The 20,611-nt window shown below is 40.5% G+C and overlaps 1 long non-coding RNA gene across 1 annotated transcript in view; it reads right to left on the bottom strand.

The window, feature by feature from the left end:
• Window positions 1–2,658: 2,658 nt before the first annotated feature.
• LOC138404265 (uncharacterized) overlaps window positions 2,659–20,611 on the bottom strand; it is a 31,384-nt gene continuing 13,431 nt past the window's right edge. The window contains exon 2 of the long non-coding RNA XR_011238270.1: window positions 2,659–4,921. This is a non-coding gene — a long non-coding RNA (uncharacterized lncRNA). The remainder of the gene's footprint in view (window positions 4,922–20,611) is intronic.

Genomic DNA, 20,611 nt, shown 5'->3' with positions numbered 1-20,611 from the left:
AGACAAGTGGCAGGTTCGAAGCTCGACGCTATTGCTGCTGTCCACCGTGCTCAGCCCGCTGTGGTCGAGGACCTTCCACAATGACCCTTAGGTCAGGTGGTCGGTTGGCTGCTTGTGGTTGCATTGGGCACGCGCGAGTCTGGTCGTCCACGCGGACCCTTGCGGGTCCCGGGGTAACTGTTCGGGGCGATGGCCCCCTTCAGTGGTAGCAACGCCGCCTGCAACTACAGGCGGGTCGCGGGGTGTGACCACTGGTCAGTGGAGTCAGTCCGGTGGGCGCGCTGCAGTTCAAACGAGCCCGCGTGCGATCGGCCACTGCAGCGCGACGTGGTGTGTCCGTGGGCTTTCCACCCGCCGCTCAGCGAGGTCGAGCCCGCCAGATGAAGCCCGGCGGGCGTCCGTCAGCCAGCGGCGAGGAAGCGATGGGTCAATCAGGTAGCAAGGTCACGTGGCAGGCCTCTCATGTCCGGTGGGCGCCGGTGGTATGGCGCGATGCCCTGCAAGTGCTGGGCTCGCGCTCCATCCGCGCGCGCGAACATAGAGGAGCTCAGGCGGCGAATGTGGTCGTCGAGGCTCTCCATGCGCAGGTCCCTGGAGATGACCGCGTTCCGTACGTAGCGTGGAGCTCCGGCGATGGTGCGAAGCGCGAGCGACTGTTGCGCCCGCAGCGACTGGCGGTCCGTTTCGCTCGTTAGCGCGTACCAAGCTGGGACCGCGTAAGTGAGTCGCGTGCGGACGTACGTCTTGTAGACGCACAGCCTCGTACGGAGATGCAGTTGAGACGCCAGCACGGGGCGTAGGAGTGTCCGTGCGGTGCGCGTCTGCGCGACCACATTCCTGACGTGGGGCCGCATTCTGAGCTTCCTGTCGATGGTCACCCCCAGGTATTTCGCCGTGGATGACCATTCGATGGCCTCTCCCATGAGCGATACCGGCGGCGGCGGAAAGGTCCGCCCGATGGATATCGCCTGGGTTTTCGCCACGTTGACCTTGAGTCTCCAGTCCTTCAGCCAAGTGGGAAGTGCATCCAGTGCGCGCTGCATTTTAATCGCCGCGTGCGGGCCATTTAGCGAGGTTGTAAGAAATGCAGCGTCGTCGGCGTACAGCGCCAGCATGGCGCCGCCGGCAACTGGGATGTCGTCCGTGTACCAAGAGTAGCACACGGGTGACAGGCAGCTTCCCTGGGGCACACCGGCTCGGATGGGTCGTTCCGTGGACAGAGCGTCTTCAACCGCCACTTGAAAGCGTCTGTCTTCCAAAAAGGTGGCCACAGTCTTGAATACTCGACGAGGAGTAGTAGACGAGGACAGGCGCCGTGCACCAGTGCGCCGCTGCACCGCAGCTGCTCTTCGTTCAGCTAACCGTGGGTGGTAAGGACCACGGCTCAGCTGTGAGGTTGTTGCTATTGGAGGGCTATTGCGTCGAGGGAGGACGCGGTAGGTGTCAGCTGTTGCCTGCTATGCTACAGCAAGAACAGGTACCGGCTGACTCGGTTCACTCACCCTTTGTAGTAGTCCAGCTGATCACAGCTGGGGTTTGATGAGCTGGTGTCATTTGCCCCGGTTGATGAGAGGCCACTGACCAGCCTAAGCTGGTCTTTTTACCTAGCTACTTAGCTATTCGAAGAGGTACTTTTCCCTATCATTGCACCCTATTCTAGCACTTTCACTTTTATTAAAACTGAGACCGAAAACTTGAGAACGAATAATGCGTAAAAATCACGCATTGATATTGGCATATTTTGCCTTGGTAAGTACCTCTTCTAATGAGCTAATAAATTGCACTAACCAATTATGCATAGATTATGCGACGTTGCCGCTTCATTTCGACTCGCCCTTGGCACATTCCATGCATTTTCCGACACGAGGCATGCCTTCTCTTTCTGACAATTACTTACCTTCTCTCTCTACCAAGATATTGTCTAAGACTCGGCTGATCTCGTGTCAGTCCGTTGCCATGGTTACCGAGCGTCTCCCGCGCAGTTTAGCTTGTCCGTAACAACCTCTTTCCGCTGAACCTGCTATTTGCTTTTAAAGCGATTATAAAGCAGGCTTTGTCTTTTTGGAACGGTCGTCAGCCCCGTTTAATCCACATTGAAAATTTTTGTAGGCAGAATTTTATATTGATCTATAAGTTCCTCGAGTAAATCGAAGAATTTGTTAACACTGACCGTATTAAAGGCCATCGCCCTTGCCACTGACGTTGGCTCCGCCGCACGCAGCGATATCTGTGAGTGTCGTTTCATGACCCAGCTAACCAATCTTCCCCTGCCAGTTGAGAAGTCCTATTAAAAGAATGGTCAATATTATTCGCTTCTGCTAGCTGAAACGCTAATCGTCGAAGATCTTTATTCGTAAGGCCAAACAACCGTCAAAAGCCAGAGGCGTCTCGGCACCCATTTTTCATATTTTTTTATTTTATTGATTTGACGCAAATGAGTCAATATTGTTGGTAAGGTAACGTTAAACCATGCCGCTAATTCCTGGGTAGTTTGGCTCGGATCGGCTTCCACCATCTCTTTCAAATCATTGTTATTCACCTGTGTGGGCGGGTCTTCCACGTGGTTCGTTCTTCAAATCGAAGTTTCCATCACGAAAGCGTTTAAACCAAAATCGCACAGTGCGTTCATTAGCAGTCCCCTCTCCAAACGCAACATTAATATTGCGAGCTGTTTCTGCCGCGTTAGTTCCGCGTCGGAACTCGTATTCAAAAATCACACGAATTTTCGAAGTATCCATCTTTATTGTCTAAGCTGAATAAAAAAACAACTAAAGTTGATAATCCAATGTTGCACATTTTTTAAAAGAAGAACTACATAGGTACCGTATGAAAAAAGTTTCACTCCAAAATCTCAAACCATGAAGGTTCTATGTCAATTCGAAGTACCTATTACAATAAAACGGCAATTTCATACTTTAACCCCTATTATATACACAAATGTATTTACAAAAAAGTTACTTTTCGAGCTTTTGCATTAGCGAAATCTTTAACAATGTTAAAGATTACCACACTAACTTCAATTTTGATTTCATGTTCTATATAATTATACGTAAATTGGGGTGAAAAGGGACAAATCTGAACTTCATAAAGAAAGTTAAGGCGTTTTTTTAAAGAAAATTCGCTGTAAGGCGATCGTAATAATTCAGTCGTGATGGTATCTTTGTAATCTAATATAAATTATGCAATTAGCATTTCAGTTTATGCATAAAAAAGCTAAAATATGAATGGATGGAGTGAAGGATGTAACAATTAAGAAGTCTATGGCTCTGTGCCTTTCTTTCTTTTTCTGGACGCTTGCGGTGGCATAGACAAGTTGTAGTAATTATTTAAAATAAGAACAATATTAAAGTTTTAAGTGCACATTATTATTTTATTTCGACATAAAATCATTAGGTTAAGGGCCTAGAGAGGACTGGATTGTAATATCTGTGAACATTGTTGGGAACCTAACCTCGCGTCAACGTATGCCACGCCCACATTTCGTATTATATTTTTCACAAAACGTCTACTGCTAATAAGCCACTCACTCAAGAAATATAGGCTTCAAAGTGGATGATGAGTGGTTGAGAACATTGCTACTTTCCGGTCTGCCTGAATCCTATAAGCCTATGATAATAGCAAATGCGAGCTCAGGTATGCAAATATCGGCAGACTCAGTAAAGTCTAAACTTTTGCAAGATGTTAGAGAAGTTGAAAATAACCCTACAGCCTTGCGACTAACCAAACATTTCACAGTGATAAAAATAAGAAATGTCCACATACCAAATATCACTGCCTAAATTCACTGACATAGCACAAAACAAACTTTTACTCTTCTTATCTTCCTTCTTTGCTGCTTTAGCGCAGTCCCTGAATCTGTGCCCGGTCTTCTTGCACCGGAACCAGCGGATAATCTTACTCCTCGGTTTACTCATAGCTAAAGCCGAACTAGTATCATCTTTCTCAAACCTCCGTTGATATTCCTGTGTTAACCGGGATCTTACTGACTCTGTGGGGAGCTTCTCTGAACAGTTTTCCAAAGTCATTATAAGTGGGTCGTAGTTGGACGACAGCCCACTCAGCATAATGACAGCTAGAAAGTCATCCTCCAATCCAGCACCGATGTCTTGTAGCGGCTGACCGACGTCGCTTATTTTATTTAAATAAGTCTGCGTGTCCATGAATCCTTCGAGTTTTAATGCGAACAATGTGCGCAACAGCCTAGGCGCCTCGTGAGATCTTTACCTTGGTATACATTTTCCAGTTTTTCCCACGCCTCGTATGCAGTTTTTGCGTTTCTAATATGCGTCAACACGGGGGGCTGCACGAGCAGACAAATACGCGCCAGCGCGAGCGCCTTGAGTTGCGTTTTGTCGTCCACGCCTTTCCTTTTTTCAACGGCGTCCCACAAATCCTCGTGGATTAGTAGCATCCGAACAAGGAATTTCCATGTGGAGTAGTCCCATACCTTTAAGTTTGCCAACTGTGACGCGCGATATTGATTCCGCCAATGTTGCGTAGTTGTAAATGTCACCGCCAATATGTTGAGGTTATAACTTACTTGTTATTTAACAAAATATGGATAACTACAATACTGGCCGTATAGCCTAACGGGTGTAGGCCGTAACCTGGTTTGATGATATGTTAAACCATAATTCATCTTGGACGATTTCAAGATATATTCTTCTAGCATTTCTTCTTCATATGTAGTGAAAATTTGGTTTACAGAGTATTTACTAGAAAAAGCCTCGGCTTTAGATTTTTGATTATTTTTTAAAAGTTTTAACCTGTATCCCAATGTGCTTTTCGTAATCCCAAATATAGTCGCAGCCTCTCTTAATTTCAAGGTTTTATTGAGGACGTGGTCCAAGGCTCTCTTCACATCATCTTCATTCACACATGTTTCCCGCTTTTTCTTATAATTCCGCACCATTTTGAGTACCTGAACCAAATATAAACCTATTAAGAAAGTTAAAAGAAAACAATGGGGCAATTAGGACATGTGTCCTAATGTGCCTCAGCATAAATGCACTAAACTGCCCCAACCCCACACTTTTATAAAACTTTAGATGTAATCACATTCACAGAATATTTTACTGGAAAGTTAAAAAATAAACTTCAATACATTGCAAGACAACTAATTTAGCCAATTCACTCAATAATTTATAATTCAAGCAAGATATTTATTCAAAAAATACTTCGTTGTTAGTCCGAGAAAAATACTGTAACCGCCGAAAATCATGAGTTTGTTATAAGTCAGTTTGACATGTGACATTTCGGTAGAAGACACATGACAGTTATGGGGTATGGTGTTGCTATTGTAAAAAATGTATTTAGTTGAAAAGATAATCGATAATTTCAGAGTTTTCTCTGGTGTCCTAATCTGCCTCTGTCCTAAGGTGCCTCCCTCTCCCCTACCATTCGCCACTTCATACTTGTGTGAACTTGTCTACTAGAAATAGACTGCAATTAGAAAATGATTTGATTAATAACGTTTCAAAAATAGCACCACGATTTGATAAACTTTTGAAAAATAAACAAGCCCATCCTTATCACTAAAATTGTGTTTTAATCGACTTCAAAAGAAGGTTATCAATTCGACACGTATGGTATGTAATATTATCGGAACTGCAATAATCACATATGATAATCTATTAGGGCTTCTAAACAAATCAATGATATTAGAAGAAACCCTTTGTTGATCGATGTATTTTTCACAGGTTAATACAAACAACACAATAGCATTGAAGCCTTAAAGAAGATATTTATTTATACACTTGAGTATAAAGGTTCCACGAATAAGGAAGGTGATAAAATATTAACTATTTCCACAGTTTTTAAATGTTCGATCACAGATCTTGAAGTCACGTCGCTCTCTTGTTTACAAGTAAAAATTAATGGCTGCCGACCGCGCCTTCGTGCGTCGTCGGCCGTCGTCGATTCTTATCGGCGCGTGCGCCAACATCTTCCCCCCCTTCAACGACCTGGGGATGTTGAAGTTCCTTGTCTGATGCCGATGGTAAGGGGCACAGACTGTTAATTGCACGTCTTATGATACCACTTGTGGTTAAAATGTCGGCTACACGTGCGACTCCGTCTGCTCCAGGATAAAGTTTTGATATGCGCCCCATGCGCCATTTTAGTGGAGGTAGGTTTGCTTGTTTGATGACAACCATATCTCCTTGCAGTAAGTTTCCTTTATTTATTCGCCATTTTGCTCTTTGTTGAAGCTCACACAGGAATTCTTTGCGCCATCGTTCCCAAAATTGGAGGGAAACGCGGAGCTGTAGAATAAAGCTATAAGATCCAACAAGGATGAGTGCGGTAATCGAGAACCAAAACTAGAGGCAGTGTTGACTATACGCAAGAAATGTCGCTTTGGCCTGTAGCCATCTAGCAGTTCTCTCAGCATATTATTGATTCTCGAATACCCCACTGAGAAGGGATCTACGGCGGTTAACAAGTCTAGGATGCTGGTCCCTGGCAATATTTTCAGTTGGTAATGAGGTTTTTTTGTATCCATATTATTAATACGCTGGTGCATGTAATATCGGATATTTCTATAATACTCAGCAGAAGTATTATATATCATGGACGTTATTAAGTCAAATTCATAGACAGCGCGCGGCTGACTGATTATGTTAGATATGGCGGTGGTGAACTCGGGGTCGGCGCGCATCACGATATTCCCGTACTCCGCACTTGGGAGGACTCCTGATGCGCGCTCAACACGGTTGTGTCTCTTGAACCGAAGGTCATCCATGTTGTTGGACACTTCCTCTTCATGAATTAGGGGGCTGAATCTGGGTGTTATTGATGAATTACAACGAATGGTTTACCTAGTAAGTATTAGGTACCCGATAATAGTATAATTCAGCATAGATAATACAATATCGCGCGCTCAAGCTACAAGCGACTCAAGCGAGGTTGAAAGACTGGCACCGAGGACGTAATCCGATGGATCCATCGTGAGTGTGCTAAATAATTAGACGCCGTCCTTTTGGATGTATCGTCAGTGCCGGGCTTAGAGGTATGAAAACAGCTCAGTTTCACCCGGGTTTACTGCCCAAGCATTTGATACGCTTAAAAAGAAAACTGAATTGTCTGGTAAGAGAATGATTTGCGCTCTTGTAGTAGATGAAATGGCTCTACGACATCAATCCAAATGGACTGGAAGAAAAACAGAAGGCTTGGTAGACTTTGGTGGTGGCTGCAATAGTAAAGTTATTGCCACAGAAGCTTATGTCTTTCTTTTAGTCGCATTGAACGAAAGCTGGAAGCTACCTGTGGGTTACTTTTTTGTAACAGGTGTAAGTAGTAAGACAAGAGCACATTTAATTACTTCGTGTCTGAGTAAGAGTTTTGAATCTGGGGTCTACGTTGTTGCAGTGACCTTTGACGGCTGTCAAGCTAACTTTTCAGCTGCAAACATATTGGGCTGTAATTTAAAGGATCCAAGTAACTTAAAAACAACGTTCAAGCATCCCAATTGTGATAAAGAAGTAGCTTTGATGTTTGACCCTTGTCATATGCTAAAGCTGGTTCGAAACACTTCTGAAGCGAAAAGAATTAGGTATCTTTAACGTGTTTGATAAAGAAATTAACCTCTTTTTTTCTAATATCATTGAAACAAATATACAAAATTTTATAGGTGTATGTATGTTTTTCCTGCGTCTTTTCTTGTTAGTCGGAGGTCAAAGGCATTTAAGACGGCGCGTTTGCCGCGCGCGTCACTTTGCAATTGTGCATTGTAAGGTCTACATCTCCTGAGGATGCTCCGGTGTCAGGGCGAAACGTGCGTCGATTGTGTTTGGGATTTGTGTGGTGCTGCGTGGTAGTGGTGCGTATTGCTTGCCTGGTGGCTGCTTCTTCCTGCATGTTTAGCAGTGGGAGTGCGGGCGGTGCATTTCGCATGATGCATGTTGCACCATACAGATTCGACCTGTTTCAGCGGATTACAGCAAATTAAGCTTTTGGTTCATTGAACGCTCATATCCTTAGCTGTGTCTATTAATTTTATAATGTTGGTTAGTTTTGACAAGTTTAGAAGCGGCCGTCTTGAAACCGTTGCCATTACGTCAGTTTGTACCGCCTTACAGAGTCATCAAACAAAAAACGAATTTGCGTGAACAAACGCAGAATGCCGCCAATGCACGCGATCGTGGCAACAGTCAGTCAGTTTCTCGAGTCTCACGTACCGAATAACCCGGTGTTTTATTTTATCGTCTACACTCGAATCTGATCCTTCCGAGCCAAATCTAATTATTATCAGCGATGTTTAGTACACCACCAATATCTATTAAAGACTGGGAAAAGTTACGTAACAGACTTGAGACCGTTTCTCAACAAATGCTCGCGTACGAAAGGGACGAGAATTTTCTGCCACGTCGCGCTAAAAGCAACATTACGCCGCGCAGTGCTTCTTGTGATATGTCTACATCGACCAGGCGGTCTTCAACGGCCCGAAGAAAGCAGCTGGAGCTGGAAGCTGCTCAGGCCAAAGCTCGAATTGAACTGGACCTAATAAACAAGAAACTGGAGGCGGACATAGCCTGAGATATGTTGTGGCCGTATGGTAATAATTAAATGCGGCAACGGTGAAAGATGTTTATTGAGAGCCGGCTTATGATCTACTCTCGCTTATGGACTAACAATAACAATAATTAAATCTTACATACTATTGTTTAAATCTTATTGCTTAACTACCTAACCTACATAATTTTGCATCACCTCTCTTTCAATCCGATGTGCAGGCAACCTACTTTGATATATTGAGGAGTTGCATTTTTATGTTACAGCTAATATGAACATGCTACGTTTAAACTGACAATTCGTACATATTACAACTCCCCTGAAAATGTATGCGGTTACCCCTCCCCTTAAAAGAAAAAAAATGTTAGACGCTACATCGAATCAGAAGAAAAGATGATGACAATCACAAAAATAAAATCTAATGCTAAATAAAATTAAAATTATGTAAGGAAACATTTTTTTAGTTACTTCCTGTGCTTAAAGTGCAATTTATCTTATCTCTTGCTTCGTATGGGCATACTTTCAACTTTACTTATAAATAGAAAAATCGTTATCTATTAAGTGCAAAGTCAAGGATTTAACTTTTACAAAAGTTTCGAAAAATCTCATCATAATAAAATAATCTCAAAATAGCATCATAGGTATTAGATATGTATTTATTTATTTATTTTTATTTTCCACACAAACAGAAAAAACACAATATTGGTTTCTTCGTGCTCGTAAGCGCTTGGCGGCTTGTCTGAGCACTGCACATTCCTCTGTAGTCTTATACTTACATACATACTATACATACTATTAATGTAGGTAGTATAAGCTGAGGTATCGATTTCACAAATCGACTTCAAAAGATTCTTTGACCTATCAAATCGTCGTCATCATAAGTATACAGTACAGTTAGTATAAGATTTCATAGTTTTAAAAATACCAAAGTCGAAATCGACTGTTTCCATACATCTACAGGCAGCGACACAGCGGAAATATTGCGAACTAAAGATGATCGAGTGATTGCGAGTATAGCTTTCAACTTTACGATACCAATTACCACATAACTACGTCACCATCGAGAATGGTTTGCGTTTACCTACACCAATACCAATATCGAGTAATTTGGCAGTACGAGTCCTAAGTTTGACGTCCTAAAACTAGTAAATGACGTCATTTTCGCTTATGGATACGAGTCGATAGTCGAATTGTAACTCACCAAAAAATACTCGGTGAGAGAAGCGTGAAAGCTTATTGATAATTAAACAAAATGATGAAATTTAATAAGTGAAGTGCCTTAATTTGCCCACGGAGGCAAGGAGAATGTTTGGGAAGGTAGTCAAAGCTAACCGTCGTGATTGTGTAACTTAAATTTGGTTCAGTGGCGTAATTTGTGATGTGCGCAGTGTATCGGTCAAAGAAACAGGTTCTCACATAGCCCAAACCCTCCAGCAAGTTGAAGTGACAGTGAACAATCCATGCATGTCGTACTGGGTTGAGCATCCGTCAAAGAAACAGGTTCTCACATAGCCCAAACCCTCCAGCAAGTTGAAGTGACAGTGAACAATCCATGCATGTCGTACTGGGTTGAGCATCCGTCAAAGAAACAGGTTCTCACATAGCCCAAACCCCCCCGTAAGTTGAAGTGGCAGTGAACAATCCTTGCCTGTCGTACTGGGTTGAGCATCCGTCAAAGAAACAGGTTCTCACATAGTCGAAACCCCCCAGCAAGTTGAAGTGGCAGTGAACAATCCATGCCTGTCGTACTGGGTTGAGCATCCGTCAAAGAAACAGGTTCTCACATAGTCGAAACCCCCCAACAAGTTGAAGTGGCAGTGAACAATCCATGCCTGTCGTACTGGGTTGAGCATCCGTCAAAGAAACAGGTTCTCAAATAGTCGAAACCCCCCAACAAGTTGAAGTGGCAGTGAACAATCCATGCCTGTCGTACTGGGTTGAGCATCCGTCAAAGAAACAGGTTCTCACATAGTCGAAACCCCCCAGCAAGTTGAAGTGGCAGTGAACAATCCATGCCTGTCGTACTGGGTTGAGCATCCGTCAAAGAAACAGGTTCTCACATAGTCGAAACCCCCCAGCAAGTTGAAGTGGCAGTGAACAATCCATGCCTGTCGTACTGGGTTGAGCATCCGTCAAAGAAACAGGTTCTCACATAGTCGAAACCCCCCAGCAAGTTGAAGTGGCAGTGAACAATCCATGCCTGTCGTACTTGGTTGAGCATCCGTCAAAGAAACAGGTTCTCAAATAGTCGAAACCCCCCAACAAGTTGAAGTGGCAGTGAACAATCCATGCCTGTCGTACTGGGTTGAGCATCCGTCAAAGAAACAGGTTCTCACATAGTCGAAACCCCCCAGCAAGTTGAAGTGGCAGTGAACAATCCTTGCCTGTCGTACTTGGTTGAGCATCCGTCAAAGAAACAGGTTCTCACATAGTCGAAACCCCCCAGCAAGTTGAAGTGGCAGTGAACAATCCATGCCTGTCGTACTGGGTTGAGCATCCGTCAAAGAAACAGGTTCTCACATAGTCGAAACCCCCCAGCAAGTTGAAGTGGCAGTGAACAATCCATGCCTGTCGTACTTGGTTGAGCATCCGTCAAAGAAACAGGTTCTCAAATAGTCGAAACCCCCCAACAAGTTGAAGTGGCAGTGAACAATCCATGCCTGTCGTACTGGGTTGAGCATCCGTCAAAGAAACAGGTTCTCACATAGTCGAAACCCCCCAGCAAGTTGAAGTGGCAGTGAACAATCCTTGCCTGTCGTACTTGGTTGAGCATCCGTCAAAGAAACAGGTTCTCACATAGTCGAAACCACCCAGCAAGTTGAAGTGGCAGTGAACAATCCATGCCTGCGTTCCTACTGAGTTGAGATTTGGTACCACAGCATACCTACAAGTACCTAGTGGGGTACCGACCGATGGACCGTTCATATTATAGAGTAGGTACCTAACGTGAAGTGGCTGAATGAGGATGCCTCAAGACTGGATGTAGAAGACAGACATCCACAGGCTAAAATGATAGATAATGATAATAGTGCATCTCGGATGAATCATTTTGTGCAGCGATGACTGGATGTAGAAGACAGACATCCACAGGCTAAAATGATAGATAATGATAATAGTGCATCTCGGATGAATCATTTTGTGCAGCGATGACTGGATGTAGAAGACAGACATCCACAGGCTAAAATGATAGATAATGATAATAGTGCATCTCGGATGAATCATTTTGTGCAGCGATGACTGGATGTAGAAGACAGACATCCACAGGCTAAAATGATAGATAATGATAATAGTGCATCTCGGATGAATCATTCTGTGCAGCGATGATTGGATGTAGAAGACAGACATCCACAGGCTAAAATGATAGATAATGATAATAGTGCATCTCGGATGAATCATTTTGTGCAGCGATAGCCATCCATACATATAGCTCGCAGAATGCATTTACTTGTAGCGTTGTAAGATCGATCACAAAGAGTATGTCACACCTTGATCATTGAGGCAAAGGTAAGATATGCACAATTTATTACCTACCTATACCTAGGTACCTAATACCTACATAATATTATTCTAAGCCTTATGGGTAGGTACATCAAACGTGTGGCTCAAATTTCCTACTAAGTAGGTGCCTACTTACATTAATTTATGATTCAATTATACACATAAGTTGGTACCTACATCTGATAAAATCAACCCATTTTTTCACCAGAATAGAAACCTAGGTAGGTACCTACCTACCAGGTATATTAAGAAACATACATACAATAACAGAAAATACCTACCTACTACCTACCATTACTTGCATCCATTCACAAACAAGAAAGTAGGTACTTAATTTATCTATATATAAAAAAGGAAAAGCTGACTGACTGATCTATCTAATTGAAATTTGTGTAGTCCTCGCGGACAAAATCGCGGGCACAATCTAGTATAGAAGGGTATAAGTTAGTAAAATTTTGTATGAAATGGACCTACCTACCAAATTTAGCTAGCTTATTATATTAAGTATTTTTCTAAAATAAATTATTATTTTCAGGTTGCAGATCATCTATGGTACCTAACCTATACTTACCAGATTATGTTGCCTATCTTCCAGCTACCTAAGCTAGGGCCACTAGAACCTAACTTAATTCAAGAGTCAAGACTGCAACTAACCTGGGGGTCATCAGACTTGTAGAATACCTATATAATTTGAACTGTTTATGATGTACCTACTTAAATACACCTTATGAATTTTACAGCTGATGTAAAATACTTATACGCATACCTACCTACTTATAGTATCTAATTTAAATTTAAACAAAAGAATTTAATTTGTTTTATTTCATCCTAAAAAAAGTGAGTTTTCAGATGATACTAATAATAGTTAAAAAGTATTCTGGAATTTGCCTGCCTGGATATTTCCGGGAATCTATGATCAAAACTAAATTAAAATGACAGGTTTATGTGTATTGCTGTTCCTTTCATAAGCTCCCTGCACTGCAGAAAAGGATAGCAATACATTTAGACCTCGTCTAACAGAATTAGCCACACTGTCCCCAACTGTTTGTGCACCAAGTCTCATCAAAATCGGTTCAACACTTCAAAGATTAGCTCACAATTTTTTTAATTATGAGCTTATTGAGAACGTAACAGGCAATTTTCAATTTTGTTTATTTGTATGAACATTTTGAAACGTGCAGCCTTGATGGGGGTAGCTGAGGTAAAAGGGAGGGGAGGGAAATCATTCCCTTGGAAGGAGTGATTTTCCGCCGGGGATGTATACTTTTTTAAATGATTTTTAATTTTGATAAAATTGTCATTGACTTAAAACAGCCTCGGTAGGGGGCGGCGGGGTAAGTCAACCCCTTCACTCCTTCAGCCAGAGACTCACTCACGTTTTGTATGGATGAATCCAGAGACTCCGGAACGTCCCTATCTCCTCTTCTTTTCTCCATCAAGGCGGCAAGTCTCAAAAGCTAGCCCGTTGTATGTAGGTATGAATTAAAATGCCTATAAAAGAATCTTATGGCATGACTAGCTATAAAAACACTATGTTCATAATAGAAAAGCAGAGACAAAAAACATTTTATTTACTATTAAATTTTTATATTGTTATAAAACTGTAGTTTGTTGCGCAGTGTTACTGCACTTAGATGACTTATGAGGATTCTGTAGAGTGTAGTCTTGATGCAGCAAAATCAACTTGCATTCTTCTAACAAAGTGGATTAGGCAGGTGGTGTGGTCATTCACAGGCTGTTAACATAACGTAACTAACTGGTCCACAGTTATCACTGAAAAAATAGAAATTATTGATCTTTAATTTTTTAAATTGCTAATTAGACAAGAACTATTCTTCTTATTTTACTATCTATCTTAATGAGGTCTAAGTTTTATTTATAATATTAATTAATAAGTAGATGATGCCCGTGACTTTATCCGCGCTGATTTAAAGGGTAAAAGTAGCCTATCTCCTTCTCCAGCATGTAACAAAGCTCCACACTAAATAATTTATACTCGCAACTTCATTTATCTTGTGGGAACTGTTCGATTTTCAGAGCCTAGTTTATTTAAAAATAGGCTATATCCATCCCCAGGATGAAAGATCTTTGTACCTTTTGTCAAAATTGGTTGAACGGATGAGCTGTAAAAAGCCAGCAGATAGATAGACAGATAACCTTTATACATACACTAAAATACAGCTCAAACTCAAGGTCCCGAACTTAATTACATGTCTTAAACAAAGAAAACTGAATTGATTATTAAAGAGTTGCCTTTCTGTAATAGATTACCTAGATGTTTTATTGCAACTTTAACTTCAGTGTACCACAAGATTATGTCTAAAATGTGTTGTCATTTATCAAGCGGTCAGTAGTCAAAACTGTTCTAACAAATATAATTATTAATGATGGCTCAGCCCTTTTTGAACTCATTTAATGCTAGGTTCCTAGTAGACAGTAATTATTTAAGTAGGTAGGTACATATGAAGTTATGTTATGATTTAACTATACTCTTCAAACCTGGCCACTTGTCTATGTGTCCAAATTCAGATCAAGAGATTTGTATTACCTAGTAATTAGTACATTATGTGAGCGTGATCCGAAGAGAGAGAGTAAACTTACTTAAGGTCGTCAGTCCAGCGGGTTGGAGGTCGTCCCACACTGCGCTTGCTGATACGCGGTCTCCACTTCAGAACACGTCTGCCCCATCGGTTCTGCGGCAGACGTGGCCTGCCCACTGCCAGTACAGATTTCTAATTCGTTGGGCTATGTCAGTAGGGTTGCCAGATGTCCGGTTTTCGACCGGACAGTCCGTTTTTCTTTATGCTTGTCCAGTCAAGAAAATCTTGGTAAACCGGACAAAAGATTGTCCGGTTTTAGTAAAAATTACGAGTAGTTCATTCACCTGGCGCTTAAACCACTCTCGAACGCTTCGTTCGACGCGCCGCCCGCCACCCCCGACCCGCTCCCACGCACTTGTTTCACTTCAGTCGCTTAATAGTTACAAGTGAAAGTAGTCGCGCCCTAAAGTATTTTTAGCGACGCTTGCAGCGTGTTATTATTGTTATTATATTTTGTTTCCTGTGCTGTGTTTCATCGTTATCTTGTTTGTGTGTGGCTTTGTCAATCAAAATGGAAGACGAGGAAGCATCAACAAGTAAAGAAACTCCACCTAAAAAAGTAAGAAGGGTTTGCCACTATAATGTTGACTGGGAATCTCGATTTTCGTGGTTAAATAAATGTTACGAAGACAACACAAAAGGCTACTGCAAATTGTGTAAAAATAAGTTCACGGTGGCTTATGATGGCTTGAAAGCATTAACGCATCATGCTGCGTCAAAGAAGCACAAAGATTCAGAAAGTGCTGCAGCCATGTCTCAGCGAATGAGTTCTTTCTTTACACGAAAAGGCAGCGCACAAAGTGAAAAAGTTAGTATTGCCGAATTGACTGAAGTTTATCATGGTATCAAGCACCATATTTCGTATCTTGCTCAAGATTGCTCATTTAAAGTTTTAAAAAAAATAATTATAGATTCAGATATCGTAAAGCAAATGACAGGAGGACGCACTAAATGTACTGCTATCGCAAACCAAGTTTTATATCCATATTCGATGGAACTTGTGCAGGAGGATTTAAAGAATGAAGTTCCGTTTTCCATTGCTACCGATGCTTCTAATAAAGGAAACAGAAAGTTCTTTCCAGTTGCGATTCAATATTTCTCACCAAGAAACGGTATTTGTCATAAAATTTTGGACTTTTATGAAGACTCATTCGAAGATTCAAGATCTATTAAGGAACAATTATGTCAAGTCATGAATAATTCACAACTGTCGTGGAGTAGAGTAACAGCATATGGAGCAGATAATGCCTCTGTAAATTTTGGAGTTAATAATTCCGTTTTTCAAAAGCTAAAATCTGAAGAAAATAATGAAATTATAGCTGCTCACTGTAATGACCACATATTTCACAACTGCGCAAAAATCGCTTTGAAAGTAATGCCTGTTGATGTCGAAAATATAGTGATGAAAGTATTTGCAGAGTTTTCTTGTTCCGCGAAGAAACGAGAAGAGTTGAAGGCGTGCTTTGATTTCTTTGAGAGCGAATACAGAGAAGTTATACGACATGTTCCTACAAGATGGCTTAGTTTGTTTAAAGCTCTTGATAGGATGCTTTTGTCGTGGGGACCATTGAAAAGGTACTTCTTAGAACAAGGTTCTGATAATTGTCCTAGGGCTCTTTGGGCTATCTTGTCTGATCAAGTAGACGAAATTGCAAGTGAAACCACTCCTACTTACAATGAATTATATTTATATTTCACTCATAATTTTATGGCTTCTTTTCAAGAAATTTTACTTTTGTTAGAAAAACGTACCACAGCAGCATTTCATTTGCACAATATAATGGTGAAATTCCGGGACAGTATTGCAAAGAAAATAAGTGACAAACATTTCGGAATGAAAGTTCATATGGCATTAAGACAAGGCTATCTTTCAGAAAATCAATCAAGAGAATTTACTAAAAACGCTCTAATAGTTTACCAAAGAGCACTAGCATATATAGAACAGTGGTATTCTTTTGAAAATAACAATTATAAGGCATTTAGTTGTTTAGATCTCGAATGCGGAAGATTTCCTACGCTGGATCAATTGATTGAGTTATGGTCATTGTCTCCATGGAAGCAGCAAAATCCCCCTGAAAACATTTATGAAGAACTGGCTGCACTTCAAAGTGTTTTCTCTTCACTTGAAGGAAACTCTATTAATATGTGGTGCAAGTTTTTTACCAACGAAGCAGCGCCTAATTTATTGAAAATAGTGCAGTATGTGTGTAGTATTCCCATATCTAATGCTTTTGTGGAACGAATCTTTAGCGTCATGGGAAATGTATGGACAGACGAAAGAAATCGTCTCGCCGTTAATACTGTGAAGAGTGAATTGTGCGTTTTCTTTAATATATCTGCTAGTTGCACTGAATTCAAAGATGCCATCTCAGACAATACATCTTTATTGAAAGCAGTGGCATCTAATACAAAATATATTAAAAAAGTTTAAGTAGATTTACCTACTGTTATTGGAAATAATGATTTTCTCTTCTCTTTTGATCGTTTTTTTTTTCTTATTCAATGTAAATTTAGTTAAGATAGAAAGTTACCTTTTTAGGTAAGTTAATTTTATGTTAATAATATTAAAATTAAAAACTGGTCCGGTTTTTTTTTTTCAACACATCTGGCAACCCTATATGTCAGTCACTCTGGTCATCCAACGGATTTCGTTGTTACGGATTTTGTCCCTCAGAGTTACCCAACATAGCCCGCTAAGCGACTTTGAACTTGTGGACAAGGCCAACTGTCAGTGTCCACGTTTCAGCACCATACGTCATCACAGGTAGGACACATTCATTAAAGACTTTCGTCTTTAGGCTTTGGGGTATCGACGAATTGAAGACTTGACGCAATTTTCCAAATGCTGCCCAGCCCAGCTTATTTTTCTGTCAGCTTCCTTGTCGAAGTTGTTTCTACAAAGTTGTATTACGTACAATAATATATACCTAATAATCAGTAAAACTTCAGTTTTCTAGTTAAAACTAAAGCGATTGTTCCGTTTGTTTCAGTCTCAACTCTCAGTTTCAGTTATGATAAAAGGTTATGTTGGTTTCGTTGGTTTGTTTTGATTTATTTTTTTACTGACAATGACAGAGTAACAGACTAGAAAGCGGTAACTTTTTATTTAATCTGATGAAAATTTGGCTCTGGACACAAGTTTCTTGAGGTTTTTAGTGATCTTAGACAAATTACCATAGACACACACACCATAGACTAAGTGGTGGACTGTCACTTGTTTGTCATTGTCACGCTGTCAATCTGTCATTGTCAATCTGTCAAAAACGTCAATAAACGAAATAATAAATGCCAAACTCAACAAAATGGCAGCGTATATCTGTCCCCCTTTTTTTGCGAACGTGTAAGAGAGACAAATTGTGGCGAGAGTTGGACCATCACGTTTACTATTTCTTTTACTCGATGAGTCCAATACTGACTGTTATGGCCAACTCATACTGCCGGACAATACGTAAACATTGACCGTGAGGAGTAAACGAAACGATAAACGATAAATGCATTGTTCAATCTTGTACTAACTGTACAGCTGTCGTATAGCATCGTCGTAAGACGGTAAATATAAGGTTTCTATTCTATAACCCATAATAATACCTATTATTAAGTAAACATCTCAGGTATTCATATTTCCTGGACAGTCAAAATAAATCTCTCCTAGTCTTCATCTTCCTTTCAAGTTACTTCTTCACATAATACAAATAAATAAACAAATCAACAAACGCGGCGCATACTCTCCTAATAAATATTTAACATAACATGCTTGCGAGCATTTTTCATAACACTTATAATCTTCATCAAACTTATTTCTTTCAATAAGTATTTCAATAACATTCAACTTTTCATAAAAATTCTAGGTCTTTCACTAACACCAGCGCGGTAGATAATGATCAAGAGTCTAGACAAACATATAGTTGAATGAGGAGGTACTAAATATGCGCAAAACATCGCGTCCAAATAAATAAATAACAATCATCTTCCTACGTCAGTATGTCTCAATCTAAAAAAATAATTGTATATTTTATACCTATAGCACTTCTACAGCCGAAGGGTGATCAAGCCTTTGGTTTGCAGAGTCCTAACTTGTCAAAACCGGTATAGTCTTATATCGTCAAAACTAGCACGAAACTAGACGAAAAACGTCTGTAAGGAAAAATTTCTCCTTATTTCATATTCATTTCCTTGTATTTGCAAATTGCATCTCGAGCAAAACCATTGTCTCGTATAACAAAACAAAATGTTCGGGTACGCGTGTGTCGTTGACCACGCGATGACACCGTTATAATTCTCTGAATTATTATATTTCGATTTTAACACCGAATATTTACGAAATAATTAAGGACCTATTCATTTATTAATTATCTATTATTATTTTAAACTATCCTACACACTATATAAAATCTTACTAATAAAGCACGAATGGAATTTATTAGTAGATAGTGGAACAAGTATTATTTGTTATAAAAAACCAATATTTACCTAACCTACGTACAAAATTAAATTAACTAGGTACCCAAGAAAAAAAATTACAATAGCTACACATTCTACCTATTTGCCCATTACGAGAGATAAATTGCACATACTTTAACTTTCGTTAACGTTTTGGTCATCAGGTCCGGAGGTCTGGAGTCTGCGCCTCTTCTTTACTGCATCTTAATGGGCCGGGAAAACCCTGGACTCCTCGAACTGGGCCGGGAATACCCTGGACACCTCCTAGTTTTGGCCGGGATAACCCTGGACGCACGATGATGCTGGGCCGATCAATGAAGCTTGAGATGTCTTCTGTTCATAAGCGATTCATTTTTTTTTTTTGGCTTATTTCTTGATGTTAGTGTTTCTTGATTTTTAATATAGGTCGTGGAATTATTTTCTTCTTTTTGTTCTAATTGAGTCTTGAATCTTGATAATATTCTTTTGAAAATTGTGTAGTCTTCACCTTGATCGGTGCCCAGCCGGTGCACGCACTTAGATTAGGCATGCACCGACTGGCAAGGGTCGCCATGAGATATGTTGTGGCCGTATGGTAATAATTAAATGCGGCAACGGTGAAAGATGTTTATTGAGAGCCGGCTTATGATCTACTCTCGCTTATGGACTAACAATAACAATAATTAAATCTTACATACTATTGTTTAAATCTTATTGCTTAACTACCAAACCTACATAATTTTGCATCACCTCTCTTTCAATCCGATGTGCAGGCAACCTACTTTGATATATTGAGGAGTTGCATTTTTATGTTACAGCTAATATGAACATGCTACGTTTAAACTGACAATTCGTACATATTACAATATATCCATCATATTGCCATTGACGAAGCGGACGTAAAAACGCGGAGCGGCATAAAATTAAAAAGCTCTAGCCTTTGCCAGTCAACTATCAAACTGACTTAATAACATTTTCTACTAAAATAAATAATTTCGTATCCATATTACAAGCCCTAAATAAGGATGACTATTTGAGAAGCCCAGAGCAGATTTGAACAAGGACGCATATAAATTACAGTTGTTAGCGAGATTTTTACAAAAAGAAGCGGAAATGATATCCGTAGTGGGTGTCACTCATAAGAAATTCGAATCCACTACATCAGAGAAAATATTTGAAGGAAAATCCCGCGCGGTACTTTTAGCTTCTTACTCAGATAACAAATGTAAATTTTGCAAGAAAGGAATACATTCACTGCCAGATTGCAGAATCTTCAAAAGAGCCTTGCGTAAAGAAAGATGGCGATTCGTGAAGGAAAACAACTATTGTTTTGGTCGTTTGCTAAACGAGAAACACGAGCGTAGCGCGTGCCCTGCTCTGTGCAGTATAGATAGTTGTGGGCTTCCACACAGTGAGCTGTTGAAATGAAAAACAAGATAATTTCATCACATTACAAAGGTATGTAAAAAAGAAGAAAGAATGGTCCGAGCAAGAAGCCGAACATAAGCGACTTACTCCAAATTATGCCAATAGAATTGTATTCAGTGCCGATCAAGTAAACGCATCGCAGGAATATTTAATGT

The sequence above is a fragment of the Maniola hyperantus genome, chromosome 26, assembly GCF_902806685.2.
Source record: "Maniola hyperantus chromosome 26, iAphHyp1.2, whole genome shotgun sequence".
Classification (NCBI taxonomy): Eukaryota; Metazoa; Arthropoda; class Insecta; order Lepidoptera; family Nymphalidae; genus Maniola; species Maniola hyperantus.
The sequence above is the reverse complement of the archived record's forward strand: the minus strand, read 5'-3'. Positions and strand labels throughout refer to the sequence as shown.